The sequence below is a fragment of the Zosterops lateralis genome, assembly GCF_965231275.1.
Source record: "Zosterops lateralis genome assembly, chromosome: 2".
NCBI classification, from domain to species: Eukaryota; Metazoa; Chordata; class Aves; order Passeriformes; family Zosteropidae; genus Zosterops; species Zosterops lateralis.
The window spans coordinates 94,204,083-94,220,797 of NC_139763.1; positions in this window are offsets into that span (position 1 = coordinate 94,204,083).

The window sequence follows — 16,715 nt, forward strand, 5'->3', positions numbered from 1 at the left end:
GCTTCTCCAGTGCTGCTGGAAGGTTGAGTCACTGTCCATGAGTCCTATGCAGAGCTCCACAAGTTTTGTTCTGTCTTGTGACTGAGCCTTGGCTTGCCCAAACACAGCTGGGAACACATGACTGGCTTCTTGCTAAACCAGAAGTTAATCTCATCAGAAGGCTCAATCAGCAAATGCTGACTGCATTCCCTCAGGATCTGCCCTGGTCCCATGGGGAGGGACAACAGGGACACAGAATTGAAATGAATGGCTTGGTCCCACAGCATCTCCAGATTTGCAATTCAATTTGATAGAAGATGGAGCAGGTTGCTGAGCTGCCTTTGAAAGGGTCAGGGGGTTCAGAAGCAGCAGGAAAGGAATGGAGGCAGAAGAGCCAACATTATTCTCCTTCATTCCAGAGTGAATACTCTGCTCCTGGGGCAGAAGAAGGAGCACACCTCTGATTGAATTACTATCAGGACTAGAAGAATAAGGAAATGCTGGATGGCTGACACCCATACCATTTAGCAGACATACATGTGGCTCAAACTGGTGGTAACACCAGCTTACAGTCAGAAAACCTTTGTCCCAGGGGTACTGAACACAACTTTTCTTTCATTTGTGTTCGTACCTCATACTTGTGTTCTACAATCCTCAAAATACCCAAAGCTTTCCATGTTACAGCCAAAGACAAACCATATGTGTTATATCAAAGCATGAGAGACTGTTGATTTCTGTATGAGTTGCAAGGGGTTGGAAAGACCTGCAGAGACACAGAAATATATACTGAAGTGTACTAGGAGACCATAGTGACTTCCTCTTTGCCTCTGATCCCTTGAGAGAATGAGGTATTGCTGTAGGCATTGCTGCCTAATTGCTTGCATGAATTACATTATGATGAGAGCAATTCAGTCAGACAGAAGAGGGCCTGAAAAACTTGTGAATTAAACACCCTGATTTGACCACCAAAATGTACAAAATTTTTAGTAAGTGAGATCTCCTTCTGCAGTTTTGATTTGTCCCTGTCACTGAAGTTCAGATAGCACTAGTCCCAAGTCCAGATGGCACTAGTCCCAAGAAGTCACAGCAATCTAATGCAGCCTGTTACATGAACTCACACAGTCCTGTTCCATATCCATGATGACCGAGCCATGGCTGCAGGTATAGTCAGCCCCAAGCCCATGCTAAACTATGTGATGAGGACTTTCATAATCCTGCCCTTTTGTTTAGCTCTGTGTCTCTGGATGATGCAGGGCAGATGATGCAGATGGTGGATGTGGCTCCTTGCCTGATGTTGGGATGACTTCAGGCATGATGATAGAGATGGATCTTTCCATCCTTCAGAGTTGTATCTTCCCCAGGTCCATTTCTCCATTTCTTTCTCACTCCTAGGTCATGTATAAACACAAAGTTATTTCAGAAAAGGAGAAAAAGGAATCATAGGACTTATCTTTCTCCAGTTGTTTGTTCTTATAATTTCCCCAAACAGAAGCAGTCTTGCACCCAAACACATGCCTGTTTTACTGACTTCCTTAGCGAAACTGGTGCACTTTTTCTGCTTTTATCTTCAGAGCTTAGCAAGGCTGAGGCTTGATTTCTTCACTACTCCTTAGTGTGAGCCTCCTTCATACAGCATATTGCAAACCGTTGCTTAGACTTCTATTGAGATAATAATTCCTGAGTAACCTAATTCCATGGAGCTAGACTTCTCCTAGCCCTACCACACCTATACTTAAGGCCAAAGAGGCAAGATGTTATTTCTCTTCTAGTATGCACTGATTTACCTGTTTCTAGTGTATTGCATGGCAGGTTCTACCCAAATATTTAGTGGCTTAGTTTCATCTGTATTGGAAAACCATTTAGGAAAGACAGATACCTTCACCAAAGATCAAAGGCAAAACCAGGGCCTTCTTCATTCTTTTCTATTCATCGGGATTTAACTCTCATCTTTTCACAGCATTCTGGCTCAGGCAGCTTCAGCAAAGTGCAAATTCCAGCTGCTCTGATCTCATGGATTTAAAACTCAACTATTTCCATTTTCATGGCTACATGCTTCCTGTACTTTGAACTTGCTTTGAACTTTGGATTTGAACAAACTTAGGAGCTTCCAGTCATAATCAGTGAGATTTCATGTAGGCGAAAAAAAGGGAAAAAAAGAAATAAAAAAGATGTTCTCTATGGATCACACATAAAATCAGCCTTGGGTTCAGTCAGAAAGGTCAGATGAACTTCCTAATGAGCCCTACCTGTGTTTTAGGCTTGTACTGACAGCTAAAACTAGTCAAAATTCACTCAATTTCAGGTTTCATTTCAGATATTTTATGCACTTCTAAACCTCACCATTTTCAACATATATAATTTGGTTATTACTCCTGATTTGGAGAGTAGATATAAATTATATTCGAAGAGGTGGCCAGACCAATAAATCTCTCCTCTGTTACTGAACTTTGACAAGGCCATTTTTTTTCCACAGTGTGCTGAGGTCGTTTCAGTTGGATGTAAAGTCACAGATGTCCACATGGTAAATCTGTTTCAGCCACCCTGAGTGGAGGGCCAATGGTTTCATGGAGGTTGCTGTAGGTGTCCACAAGAGCTGGGGCCACCTCCAGGGTGATACCTTGTTCTCACTGTCTTCTGCCCCATGCAGAAAATGTGCTGCTTTTTGGGTAGCAGCACATCCACCCTCTGAGAGCACGTGGAGCTACAGAACTCTGCCTTAATGGGTGATACAAGAGTCTGACCTCATTTTCCTGTGACCACCTGGACAGGGGACAGCACTAGACTTGCAGTCACACTCTGAGAGTCCAATGGTTGTCTGATGCCAGCAGCATTCCAAGCATCCACCCTTCCTGGTTGTTGTCCTGCTTGGCCTACAGAAAGCAACAAAAACAACACAGCTTCTTTCCTTCACTATTTCTACCTTGACAAGATCAGTGAGGGTATTTCTGCATCTCCTTTCTTTCTGAAGAGTATTGCATGACATCATGTGAGCCGTACCTGTTTAGTTTAAACCTGAATGACACAAAGTAGGAAGAGATTGAAATCAGTAATGCTTCCCTAGTATGCTTCAAGCTGAGGGATGGAGAAGGCATGAGCATGTCACAACAAAAGGAAGGCCAAGGCTTAGCCCAGTGCAGCTTCATGACCAATGCCCCATCCATGGAAGTGTTCATGGCAAGGTTGGATGGGGTTTTGAGCACCCTGGTCTAGTCTGGAAGATGTCCCTGCCCATGGCAGTGGAGTCAGAATTAGATGATCTTTAAGGATCCTTCCCACCCAAGCCATTCTATGAGTCCTCCTGTCCAGACCCAAGTGCAAACCAAGCTGGGTTCCACTGTGCCCCTACAGGCTGCTGCAGGTGCCCAAAAAGATTTGGTGTGAACTCACCATGGACACACTAACAGCTTGCCTGGAGGTGGTGCTGAGCATCCTGCTCTGCCTGGCCCTGCCCTGCTAAGGAGGTGGGTCTAGAGACCTCTGGAGATCAATTACCACATCCTTTATTCTCCCATTCAGTGATCTTTCTAGTTGTTTCACCAACACATTTTTTTGGGCAGAAAAATAGAAGTGGAATGCAAATTACTCATTATAAATATATAAACATATATAAATGTATTAAAAATAGATGGTTTCTCCTATATAACAACTTCTACTCCCTATTAGAGAAGAGAATGTGAACTCTGTTTTAACTGGTGGTGTTGCATCCCCTTACCACTTATACAAATCAGCTAAAAATATTCAGCAATGTCTCATGTCTACCTTTTTTCGTTCTAATACTTTTTAGCTACTTCAAAACAACTCAGATATACCGTGGGTCTAAAGTTCAGCTCCAACTCAGATATTATTAGGATCATCTACTACCTAAGCGGTCTGCTGCAGAAAAGGTGAAGGAGTTGGAAAGAAGAAAATTCCAATTAAAAATAGGAAGCGTGGAGTACAAAGAGAAACTGTGAAATGGTGGCAAGTGAGTATAAGAAAGACAAGCAGAGACTGTCAAATAAGCAGCAGGAATGCAAAGAGATGGAGATTTTAATAAAAAAAATATGATAACTAAAGCTAGTCAGAAGCAATTGTATTTTTCTCTGGAAACATTTTTACAACAATATGAATTGCTAGGGTTTGGGTTTGGTTTTTTCCCCTAGAGGCTGGCTATGAAATAAAAAAGAGCTTTCATCAAACAGAAAAGTGTTTTCAGTACAAACAGGAAAAATACCTTTTGAGATTTTTTTATTTTAAGAAAGTACAAAGGAAAATATTAATTATAATTGTAATTACACCTTCCATTAAATCTTCTGCGGAAAAAAGTTTCAGACACCTTATGGAGTAATATTCAAGGGGATGACAGCCTGGGACAGCTTGGCTGCTGTCAAACCATTAGCTTTCCAGCACTGGTATTTCACATTTGATTATAAAGATTTTACACATGCCTCATATTCCTTGGAAGAAAAACCACACCACAAGCAAATTATTAGGGGGGAAATAACTTTATATCTCAAAATGTAATTGCAGAGATCTCCAAAACTACAAATGAGAGATTACCATTCTTCTTTCTGTTCTTTTCCTCCACTCCAAATAATTCTCAGCTTTCACTTCTGTCTTCTCCAGTCATTCATGAAATATTTCTCTCTACTAAACCCCCAAATGAGCTCTTCTATACACAGCAGACAGGGCAAATAATCCATCAGTCTACCTATCTGCAACTCTTGATACCATGAGCACCAGGCAGTTTTACAATACAAAATGCTGAGTTTTAAATTTTTCCTGATGTAAGGCTATAGATACAGGTAATTATAAAAACATTAAATCAGTTCCTCTGGACTATTTGCAAAAGAGCTATTCTGTGAAATGGAAAATCTTGGGAAACACCAGGTCCCTGAACACTGGCATATCAAAAGCCCCAACTTGCAGTGGTTATTGGTCAAGCAAATGTGTTATCTGGAGCAGGAGGGAATACATGAAATTAGGATCTAGCTTCAGCCAGAGTTTCCTGCCTTCACTCCCTATTCTCTGCTCTGCTTCTAACATCAGCTTGATTTAAGGTTATGCTATTAAAGCACAGGAGCCTAAGGGAATGTCCAGAGCAAATATACAGATTCTTCTCACAGTTTTGCAATATCATACACCAAAGATGTGCTTCACATCTTTGCCTATTTGATCCTTTATGGAAAGAGTTGCCAGGGTTATTTCTGTTTTGGGTATTTTTCTCTGGGGGTTTGTACTTTTCATGTGGAGTGAGCTGGAGAAGCTGGCATCAGGCAGTCAGAAGGGGGTGTGGGGGGACTAGAAGCAATGTCTCAGAGGAGAAGGAGGGAGAGCAGTGGCTTTGCTCCTACACTTTGTTTCCACACACCTCAGCCTTACTCTCTCCAGCTGAAGTGCCATCACTGTGCCACACCCCCCGGTCTGTGTGGTCAGAACTGTCCTACATGCAATCACAGCCTCCATTACCCAGCCATTTGGTACTCTGTGCCTCTGCATCTCATTTCCAGCAGCCCTGTGTAGGGAGCTATTGTTGCTGTTTGGCAGATAAGCATGAAAAAGAAAAAAGACAAAACGTTGTAGTAGTCCTGATCTCAGCCAAAATTCAAATGCTTGGGGGACTTTCCTTGCCAAATCAGTGAACAAACAAATAAACAAACACTTTTTTTCCCCCTGTTTTGGCTCCAAGAAAACATGTAATTCAATTCAAAAGGGATGCTCTCTTTCCATTTTCAGTAAGTTTAACAGAAACAAACAATGGGAATAAAAGACTGAAGGCAGACATTGCTTTATTCAGCAGTGCAGTGTTAAAAAACACAAAGCACAGAGGGGCAGCTTTCTCCATCTGATGGGACCATGAAATATTCATTTTTCCCCATTTAAGGTCTACCTCCCCTCTATAGGAGGTTCATATGTAAATTAAGGTACATCTTCACATTTCTCTGTCCAAACCTAATCATTTAGTTTCTAATGATGACTCTCTACCTATGTTTTTCCCAGTCTGTTTTTCCCAAGTTTTTTCATTATGCATAAAAGAGGTATTAGTCGAAATGATACTGACATGTGATAAATGTGGGTTAACTGATATTCTAAAACTCAAATGAGAATCTCAGCCTTAGGGAATGGGAGCAGCAAAAAAATAATCACCTTGGGAGCCTTCAACAATATTAAGACTGGCATCCTGAGGCACTGGAAATGGCTGGGGAGCCAAGCACTGGCAAGAGCAGCATCTCAACCACAGCTCACCAGCAGCAAGAGGCAAAAATTGGGAAGGAAACCAAACACTGCTCAATGTACCAAGACTGCAAGGCTACGTGAGAACCACTCTGTGAGACCACCAAGTCAGTCACTACAGACCCCAGTGAACACAAATATTCTCCAGTTTTCCTGTACCAGGGAAAAAAGCTGGGTGGGAACTGTCCAGGCAGTGCCAGCTATCTCAGAAGGCAATTTAGCAGCACCAAGAGTGTGCTCCCCCACCCCTGGCACAGATCATTCTCTGCCCCTGCACATCTAGACAGGTACATGCTGTGTGACCATTCATTGCATTGGACTTCAAAAAGCAATGAAATCCATTTCAGATTTGCTTGTAACTGTTTCATTTCCACATTGTCCCTGTTTCCTGGGATTCTTGCTTTTCTCACTGCACTTTGTTCTTTAACAACTTCTTTCTGGGTCTTAAAAATAGCAGTGATTACAGGAAAGGTTCTGTTAGGCTATTCTAAATAAATGAAGGCCCTTTAAAAAGAGCTGTTGTGAAAATGAAGTAAAAGTATTATCTGCCTTGCTGTCCACACCCCTTGCTTTTTAAAGGTGTTTTTGCCAACCTGCAGTTTAGCTTTCTGTATAAAAGGGACTATCATGACCAAATCTGGCCATGTCAAATTATGCAATCCACAAGATTGGGTTTCTTCACTCTGCATCCTTATATCCCCAGGAGTGTGGCAGGAAAGATGTGTGTAATGAACTTTAGTGTAAAGTCAGATGCTCTTTTTTGCTTTCCCCGTGTGAGTTAAACTAAAAGTCGTTCAGCAGTGTTTCAGCACACACACAAACACAGCAGGATGCTGAGCTATATTGCCAGTGCTGTATGCAATGGCTGTGTGGGGAGTAATTGAATCAATGAAACCTGTTTGCAGTGCCTGGCCAGCACATGCAAGGACATTGCATCAGTTTTGAGAATGGAAGGTGAATGACCAGGACTGCCTGTCCTGCGACCCTGTGGGTGGAGCAGTGCGAGCTTTGAGCTATGCGAGGATCAGTGCTTCCCAAATCTAATTTCAAGCAGAGAATTCCTTCAAAAGGAAAAGAGAATTTCATTTTGCAGGACTCAAGTAGTCCCTGAGCTCTTCCCTGGTACTAGAAAGCAGGCTGAAATACTACCAGTAGATTTTTTAGCTTGGTTTCTAAGGAAACAAGGCCTTTGTAAGCACACAGGAGTGTGTGTCTCTGTATGTGTGTGAATGTATGTGAGCTTCTTGGATGCCCTTCACCTCCAAAAGCTTTTGAGCTCATTGGCTGATTTCAAACCAACTTTGCTGAAGCTATTGAAGCTACAGTATTCTTACAGGAGTCCTGAAAATAGGTGATCACATAAAGGCTGTGCTGTTCATTCTGCCACTGACAGAAAGGCTAACAGAACCACTCTTTCCAGACTTCAGGAAATCCAGGATACTGGATACTGTGCTTCATTATTTCCACAGATCATGAATCTGGTTGTTTTCCCTTGAAGCATTACCCAACAAACACTGGATTAAGCCCATCAAAAGCCCCTTCTAAGAGCCTCTGAACACTGGCCCACACTGCATGCAAACTGATGCTGGCAAAAGGACTGTAGGCATAAACTTGAAAAAGCCCTGCACTGTTAGTGCATTATGTTTTGCAAGGAGCACAGGGGCCAAGCACACACTTGAGTCTCAGCTAAGTGGGCTTCAGGCTGTTGTATGTGTGGAGTATTTGACCAAAGCACCTAAAATCCCCCGACTTGGTTGCTTTTACTGTTGCTTTTCCTCTTTGTGCTGACTGTGCTCTCTAAATGTATCCAGAGAGTGTCTCCAGGAGAGAGGGAATGGAGGGCGCCAATGAAGCGGAGATGTACTTAATGCAGACACCATTAATAAATCACTGATAGTTAAGATATAGATTGGGTGATGGGTGGCAGATGGGAAGGAGGAATGTCAAATTGCTTTTCTCATATAGATTATTGGATTAACAAGGAAGCAGCGGGCATGTGGCAAACCAGTGTAACAAATTACTATCATAAAAAAAAAAGATAGAGCTCATCGCAGGCTGGTAATAATGCCATGTCGGCCATTAGCTCTCTGGAGAGGTACTTAGAGCACAACATCCGTCTTCTGGAAAAGAGACGGCCACTGCAACACCAGAGTGAAGGAGGCCCCCATTTGCTTCTCTTTTCCCCTCCTCCTGCCTCCTCTGACACTAGAGCCCGTGCTGTTGAAGCAGGGTGGACTACAGCAGCTGTAATGAATAATTACCATCACTTCTAATAAGCACTGCTAATTATTCCCCCCCACCCATGAGCAGGCGTTTGCGTTCCCCTGCACCAATGCAGACAATATTGGCATGACATCAGTAGGCGAGCAACAAACTGGAAAACTGACTCTGTTCTTGGGTCCCCATCCTGCTCTGTCTGTAGTCAATGACTAAAATGCCATTTGCTTTCAATGAAAACAGATCAAGTCTTAGTTTTCCTGCTGCTCCAGCCACAGAGCATGTGTGTCTACCTACACTGAAAGAATTATGTACTATTGTGCCACAAATGATGGTCCCTGACACTCATTGGAATAAACCTCAGGTTGGCTTTAGTGTCTTCTGCCAGAGTCCTCGTTGCCTCCTACCAGGAACCACGTATTCCTGTGTGCAGAGAGCAAACACAGCACGGCTGTGGACTACAGGTGTTATGCCATTAGCAAATATATCTTCTAAAATTAATAAATTAAGCAATGGGGCAGCTGTGAAAGTCCTATGCTGGGAAAAGAAGGAATGAGTAGCATAGTATGGCGTAGCATAGCCCAGACCATCTATTTTGGTCACTAGTAAGTTATTTATGGGTTCAGTCACTTGGTCTCACAGACTTCCATTTCAGCTTAGGCTGGGTAAAATCATGTTTATCTTCCCTCCTCAGGCATATTTCCATGCTCTGTTTTTGGACTCCCTGCCTTGATATGAATGAGGCTGCAACCCTTTAACACTCCCTCCAGCTGCCCCAGCCCAGCAGAGCTCCTGAACCCCAGCTGCTCACACAGCTCCCTCCCTCCAAGAACTGCAGCCAGCGTGACTTAAGAAAGCGGAAATTGATTTCCAGACTTGGAGTATTTTTCTTAGCCTTGAAACGTGCTAGAGCAATAGGGCTGGCACAATAACACAGGGAAGCCTTCCTCTCACTCGAGTGCCTGTCTCATGTGAGCAGGGAGCACTGCTGCAGCAGCAGAATCCAGCTGCTGCCAGCCCTGGGTGTTCACCACCAGTGGAGCTTGCATGCCTTTCAGAGCACAGGCAGAAAGGTGTGCGTGGCAGGCTGCAAGGCAGAGCCCACCTTGTGTATAAAATCATAGGTAAACACATGATAAATGATAAAACACATGATAAAAACACATAAATATCACACATGATATTTTAGAAGGTATGTGCTGCAAAGCCTACCAAAGGCTGCCCAACTGATATTTGACTTGGAGGTGGTTTTCTCTGAACCCTGTGCTCCCCCTGACTCATATGTGTGATGAACCAGGGTTAGAGAAGTGTAAGGAGCAGATCCCCTCCTGTGGCACCTTTCCAGTGTCTCAGACCCAATGCTGAGCTCCAGCACGAGCCCCTCCTGAGCCATCCCTGCTTTTCCATCTTCACTCCTTCCTGCTGGCCTGACCTCAGCCTCCCCTTTCCCTCCTCTCATCTCCCAACTCCAGTTCCATCCCTTGATTTCTGCCCTGTTTGTTCCACTCCTCCTCTGAACTAGGCCTTTTCCCAGGCAGCTAGGCTCTCTAAAAGCCTTATAATTTTATTTATCTGCTGACCCTTCAGCTCCAGGCTGATTTTGGCCAGAAGCCTTGGAGACTAGGACACAGAAAAGCAAGAAACACCAGGAAGTTTGAAGAGGGTGGTTTCCTAGTTTCAGTGGTCAACCTCTACATCAGAAAAACCACGAGTGCTCTTGGTTTTTCAAAGGTCATTTTCTCAAGACTGAGACGTCACAGGCACCTTGTTGGTGCCACCCAAATCCCATACCAGTTCTGTGATCAATCAGCTTCTGCTCCCAGGGTGGTTACCTGGCGCTTCCCACATGCACAAAGTTAAAACTCCATTCAAGATGAAGTGTGTGTGTTTGTCCATGTGCACATCCCTGTGTACACTCAATGTCTCAGGAATGGTGGGACAGGGCTGAGACTGTCATTACAGCCACACCACAACCTACCACAGGCGCCAAAGGCTACAGCTCTCCATGGAAACTCTAATCTCTGTGGAATGGGATCTTAGTTTGTTTTTGTTTTAAGAAACCCATGAAAAATAGCTGAGAGATCGCAGAGCTAGATAGAAAGCTTTTAGAAGGCAAGAACGCCAACACCTTATCACACAGACTGCCCCTAGCCCTATTCCCCAAACAGTCAAGCTGGCTTCTAGGGTTTGTTTCTGAAGACACAAGTTATTTATGATTTCCACCCACCTCTCAACATGCACTTCATCTGTTGTCTCTCCTTTGTCAGTAAAAAAAAACCACCAAAAAACCCAGATAAAATTGGAGGGCAATTTCATCACCTACACATTTTTTTCCTATATAATTTATCTAGGATAGATGAATAGAAATTATGGAAGTGGTTTAAATGTACAGTGGAGAAGCTGTTTGTCCATCATATGCTTAAGGGAAAAAATAGCAACACCACCCACTGATTATGCAGTCAGTACTATGGCTTTACATATGCTGCTGTGTGGAATGAATTCAGGAATGACAGTATCATTGTATACCAGTTGAGGATTCATTTTCTGGCTAATGTATAGCTCAGATCATTACTCACAAAGCACAGCTCTGGCCTGGCTTTCTCACTGAGCTGTAATAGCAAAGTTAAGAGAGTGCTAAATTTCCACATGGCATTTCACTGCCTTCATTGTGCCATTGGTGCCACAATTTCAGGGAGGGATGGAATAACAAATGCTCGATTTCCAATTTCCTGTCCAGTGTATCAGGATAGAGCTTCATGTCCAGTCTGTCCAAGCAGCTGCACATCTGCAAAGCACTGGGCACTTTCAGATCCCTGTCCTGGGATATTTGTCCCACAGGTATTGTCACTTTGTCTTAGCCAGCACAGTGAGGACATCAAAGGACTAGGTGCTCTCAACAACCAACATCAGGCTGTGGCATGGGCAGCTAAAGTGCTGAAGTGCTTAACTAGGCCTGATTTAAAGGAATAAAAAAAACCCAACCCTAAAAGACCCAGAAAATGCCTCAACTTGGTTCTCCAAAGGAAACATGGGTATTTTTCAATGAGGAAATGCTCCTGCTTTGAGTGTCTTTGTGGTGTATGGCCTCCTGAGTTACAGGCCAGAGCAACATGGCCCATTTATAATACAGAGCAGCAGACATTCCATGGGGAACAGCAAGGGCCACTATAAACATTGGATTTATGAGATTAAATAAAATATGTTTATCAAGCCAGTGAGGTGCATATAAAGATAAGAAATTGTGCCAAGTGTATAAGAAGTCCATCTTCTAACACACTGGCAGGTTTCAAATAAAGATTTCAACAGCAACATTTGGCAAAAGAAAAAGAACTCCAGTTTCTCTAGGCATCCTTTGAAGGTGGTTTATCGATCTATGGACCATAGGCTGTCCTTGCCCTCTCAGGCCACTGGGACAGGTGGTTCCAGGCCTTCTCTGTATCTGTTAAAGTGCCAGGTGCACCTGCAGGATTTAAAGCACATAGGTCTTTGTGCAGGAAGCTAATCTCTTGAATTTTATCCATTAATTAACTAGAAGCCAACTGGAGAGTACAGGTGTTTGGCAGTTTCATGAGACACACACCACAGAGGCAGCAGCTGCTGTTGTATTACCTGAAACTGCCAAATGTTCCTCACTTGTAGCCCAGCACAGAGGACTGTACCATGGGTGACCCAAATGCTGCTACTCTCTGTGCTGCAATGAGATTTTGGTGAGCTTTAGCTGTAGAGGAGGCTCCAGTCTCAGACTGATGAGTCCCAGCAGATGTAGCCATTGGATTTAGGATGATATGGTCCCAGCTGAGGTTTCTACCTGAGGTTTGACATGACAGCAGGGATGCTCCATGGTACTTGTTCCAGTGTCTCTGCTCCCAGGGTGCTGGTAAACCCAGGGAGGAACAGTCAAGAAAGCAGCATGGCTGGCACTGTGTGGCAGCAGCAAAGGTCACAGCTCCCAGCTGCACCAGACCCAAAATCAGGCGTGCATCACAAGAGTTATATTATGGTGGGGGGAAGGAGGAGAAGGATCTCTCATACTCCACAAACTAACACAAAGGTCTGAAAGATGACAAAGGATCCCTGTATCTCATTGCCAGCCTGCCAGGGCTGTGCATTTGAAGCAGGTCTTGGCAGCCCTTAAAAGTGGAATGACTGGGAATAGATCTAAATGCCACAGACATTGTAGCTTCATGTCCAGAAAATGAACAGCAGGACTGGCTTCAGGTGAAAAAAAAAAAAATCCAAGTTTTCATATGAACAGCCTTCTTTCTCTGAAGCCCCCTCTCCTCTTCCCCTCTCCCTTTCCCCTCTCTATCTTGCCTTGGCTTTGTTTATGGTGGGGGTTCTGGTCTGTAGGTGGGAGGTAGCTGTGAGTATTCCAGACTGGAAGCAGTTCAAGATCCGTTCCCAGTCTCATGTCCCAGGCCACCATCTATGTCCTAGTCATAGTTTTAAGAGGAAAGACTTGGAGGATGGTGTAACAGAGATAATTGGAGATGCCCATTGCCCTGCCATGAAAACAGGATAGCGATGGCCGCAGCTGAGGGCAGGCAGGGGTGATACCCTGATAGGATATTCAGTGACCATCCAGGCTTGATTTTTCAAGGGATGCTTAAGATTACAATGCATCCAGCTCCCCTAAACCTCCTCTGAAAACCCACACCTCCTGCAGGGATGAGATCTAGCATGCACCCACTGAGTTTGTCTGCAAGAGCTCCAGTGTGCCTGACGCAGGCACAGGGATGACAGAACAGCAGGGTTCCCTGGTGAGGCCACCGGAGCTGTGAACAGACAGAAAGGTCTCTCCTCCACACCTCCCCCCAGCTGATTATCATGCTCCAGGAAGGTTTTGCATGTGCAAGATATCTGTAAGGCCTGCTGCCAACTTTTTGTCAAAGCACTGATTTCTCGCGATTTGAGCTACTGCTTTCTTCTAGTAATTATTGATAATGCTCTTGGATGAATTACAGACATTTAAAAATGAATTAGACTGTATGTGTGTCTGTCTCTCCCGTCCCCTTTCTGTTTCCCCACCACAGGATCTATGGCTTTGAAATGTTGATACATATTCATTACAACTTCTAAGACTTGAAAGGCATTGCTAAAGGGAGAGCTCAGATCAACAAGAATGTGAAAGCAGCAATGAAAGCAGGATCCTGGCTGTAAGCACAGTGAGTAAGCAGCATTTGAGCAGTCAGCACAAGGGAGTGAGGTACCAGGTCAGAATCCAGGTCCTGGTTCTGCTACTACCTCTGGTGGCTGCAGACAGGACATTGTGTCCTGGTTCCCTCAGTCACAGGATTGACGTGGTGATGCTCTCCAGGCCTCTGAAGTATTATGTGCCACAAATGCAATCTCAGGTGACAAATGAATCCAGTCATCACATTTCCTGCCATTTCCACTTGACAAAGCAATGAATCCAATGAGAATTTCTTTTGGAGAAAAAAAAAAAAGCCCTGAGCATGTACCAAAACCACAGGTGAGAGCATCCTGTGCTCATGATGTTGAGAGCAGAGTCCCAGTGGCAGATGGTGTACACACACTTTTGTACAGGCAGGCACACACTGGCACACAGGCTCCATGCTTCCACAGAGACTCACTTTATTCTGTATTGTTTTGAAGAGTTCCCAACACACAAGTTCAAACAATGTGGCAACTTTGGATGTCTCTACTATACCTGTTCCTATAGCCTGGGATGCAGTGAGGAAAGGCACATGAAAGATGGTTGTGTTAGAGCTGTTGCAGTGGTGCAGGTGTGAAGAGAAGCAATTCCTCTTTGTACCAGTGGGGTGGCATGGTGTCAACACTTTCATCTGGCCCTTTTCACTCCTTTTCCACTGCAGCTCTCTGGGTGAATTTCTTTTATGTGACAGTATGTCTAGCACCAGAAGGCATTTGGCTAGTGGTCTCCATTCAGGGCAAGACAGAAAATCATATTTCCAATCGTAATCTGGAAGGAAACCTTCTCAGAATTTTAACTACAGGGCAGTTTTTGATTTTAGCAACCTGGCGGGTTTTTTCAACAAAATCAATGCAACTGGAGAATTCCCAAGCAGGCGTGGCTGTGACCTCTGGTAGTTCTGCCTCTCCTTGGCACAGCTTCAGAATGTAAAATTGTGCATTTGGGACACTTCAAGCTCTTGTGTGAAGGCACATTCACCTGTTAAAACTCTGTCTGGATTACTCATTTAGTGCCTTTACAGTCAAGGCACCACCTGCAATTTTTTTTTTATTTCTTCATGAGAATCGCTTTATTCTTGTGTTAAATGCCAGGCTGGTGAAAAGTTTCATATTAACAGCACAAGGCCTCAACACAGAGCAAGCTGAGTTCTAGCACTGCTTGAATAAGCTTTTTCCTTACAGATTCTGATGCTAATGTGTCTCCAATATTATCCCCAGAGATGAGAGACTTGCTTTCACTTTCTAGCCTCACTGCCAGGCTTGCCAGTGAAAGAAGGAGCCAGTTTCCAGCAGTGATGGTATTTCTGACGTTCACTTATCAAGTAGGAACTGGACTGGGACTAAGTTCATTTCCTATCGGCTGACAGCCAGTCAGCACGTGAGAGAAATTTGCAGTCCCTGCTGGTGTGGGGGCTGGATTCTTATTGGCAAACTCCACATGAAAAGGCTGTCTAACCCATTACTAAACTGTTGATGCCAAGACATTTCTCTGTCTCCTGTGAGGATTCATTTTATAGTCTTTATGATGAATCACCCTTGATATAAAATAGTCGGGGATAAAACGGTACAAAATAGAAAAAAAGCATAAAGAGGAAGAAAGCATAGCTCTCTGTTTCTTGATACACAAAGATCTATCTCTGAACTCTGGGAATATGCAGGCTGGATAAGGGATGCCACTAGATTTATGAAGCAGACCTTCTATTGTCCCTTGCACAAAGGTCACATCTGGAGCATAGGCTCAAACCATCACATGAGAAGAGGGATGCAAAGCAGGTTTCCAGGAACCCTGACCAGCTGCAGTCCCCAGGGATGCTGTGTGAGAATGAGTTGGGACTTATTGTGGTTGAAGCGAGAGCCTCTCCTTCCCCTGGTGCACCCAGGGAGGTCACATAGGAAATGATCCTCAGACAAACAAACACAAGCCTTACACAGGAGTGCCTGGGCTGAGCACTTTTCCATCCATGGCAAAGTACAGGGTATGAATCAATACTCTGATTCACCTTATCAAAAGTGTGGTGTAGGAAGCTCAGTAAACCCAACACACAGCAGCAATCGTGTGTCAGCCCCAGCCTCTGCTTTCTCTTGTATTTCTTTTGGGGTTTTTCCTCTGCCACTGCCATGCAGCTCCCTCTTCCCAGGGCAGAATTGCAGGATCCACTTGCTAACGTGGATGAGGCAGGAGGCACAGGCCAGGCACTCGACAGCAAAGGCCAACTTAGTACCATGGATCCAATGTCTCTGTCCCAGTTTTACACCGGGAGAGAGCACGGCCAAGTGTAGTGTTAGGTAAGCTATGAAATGTGTTGCTTAATTTACATACACTTGACACTGTGGAGGGCATTGAAGGGCTGTTCCTCAAGCTGTTCAAGAAGTAGCAGCTGGAGTGAAGGAGCAGTAGTTTAGGGAGTCAGCCCTGCTACCCAGTTGATGGGATGTCTTAGGGCAACACCACCCCAGGTGAGGCACAGAACATGTGTTTAGACACCATTTCCTAGAAGGGATGAACCATGCCCCAAGTGCTGCTAGAAACACTCCTTTCTGTGGTCATGCAGTGCAGCTGATGTACCTTCATAAACCACCACAAGTAAGTCAGGCTTTGGCTTACAGAGATGGTTCTGCCTGATGGTCAGGATTGTTCTGTTTGATGACTGACTACTTTATCAGCCTTCATCAGCACCTTTCTCCCAAGATAAGGAGAATGTCAGAAAGATATCAGCAGTGGTTTAGGGGTAGCTGGATGTTGCTGTTCTGAATTAATGGCAGGACAGCCTCCATTCACAAGACCTGGTGTGAGGGAGCCACAAGGACTGTAGTTCTCATGACACCAGTGTATAGTCTCCTTACAAGCAAACCTATTATGTCCATCAAGTTACTTTCTAAGGGTAGATGAAACTCCAAGTGGACTGCATATTTCCCTCTGATAACAGGCTTCCTGGTCTCATGCTGCCTCTGTCTGTCATCTCCCACGGCCACTCAGGAGAACAAACCACAGTTGAAAGCTTGGAGAGTAGGCAGAGACATAATGCTGGGAATTGTTTCAACCAGCAAGCCAAGACCTTGACCTTCTGCAGTTTCAGAAAATCTGTGTCTCTAAAAAGACAACAAGGGGTTTCTGTGGACTCAGTCAGGGA